This window comes from Wasmannia auropunctata, unplaced genomic scaffold (assembly GCF_000956235.1).
Source record: "Wasmannia auropunctata unplaced genomic scaffold, wasmannia.A_1.0 LD335489.1, whole genome shotgun sequence".
Lineage (NCBI taxonomy): Eukaryota > Metazoa > Arthropoda > Insecta > Hymenoptera > Formicidae > Wasmannia > Wasmannia auropunctata.
Window position 1 is genome coordinate 15,826 of NW_012027401.1, and position 1,099 is coordinate 16,924.

Sequence of the window (1,099 nt, forward strand, 5' to 3'; positions counted from 1 at the left end):
CCTGACCTTGACGACGCCACTCAGGGTCAAACCAATGTTATCATCTTATGTCCCCCTCGAAGTCCGAAAACTTTTGTTTAAACAATTTTGTTGTATAGCGCTTACTTTAGGAGATATTTGGGTGGATCGATTAAAATGGCTCACCCTGTATATATATATATATATCAGAAAGGTCGTATGTCCTTTCACTGGCAGATTCTAGAGAGCATTCTAAGACGAAAACTCTTCTACGAAAATGTCGAGGCTATAATACTTTTTAAATTATAACCGATTAAAGTTATCCTAACGGATAGACGCCTACGGCGTCTGAAATTCGCGCGCTCAGGCATGGTACATTGCGGGGTGCCCTTGTCCATTGACTCACATTTAAATATTGACATAATTGATGCGCTTATCGCAAAAATATCTAATTATCGAAATTGAGTTTCTTATTTAAAAATATTAATGATTTGATAAGTTAATAACGTTTTATGTTTAAAAATCGAATTTTGACAGTTAGGTTACTTTTGCTGTAGGCGTCTCAATTTTTCATACAATGACAAAGAGATCGCTTTTAAGCTTTGTCTCGTTTATTTACGATTATTTTTAATATCAGTATAATATTACAAAATATCAATGAATAAAAGTAAGATAAGAGAAATAGTATTAATTTTAAAAATAATGAATTTAGAGAAAAGTAAGATAAGAGAAATGGTATTAATTTGAAAAATAATGAAAAATTTACAGGAACTGTTCGAAGTGACCACCATCGCACTCGATACACAATTGGGTGCATCGAAGAAGATTTGTTGTAGCACTAACAATCAGGCGTTATAGTGGCAATGGCTTCTATTATTTTGTCTTCTTATTCTTCGAGATCATCAATCGGTTCCTGGTAAACGTATTGTTTTAAGTAACCCCATAAGAAAAAATCCACAGGATTTAGATCCGGTGATCGGGCAGGCCAATTGTGTATTGAGTGCGATGGTGGCCACTTCGAACAGTTCCTGTAACTCTCATTATTTTTAAAATTAATACCATTTCTCTTATCTTATTTTTATTCAAATTATTAATATTCCGTAATATTATATGCTTACATTAAAAACAATCACAAATAAAT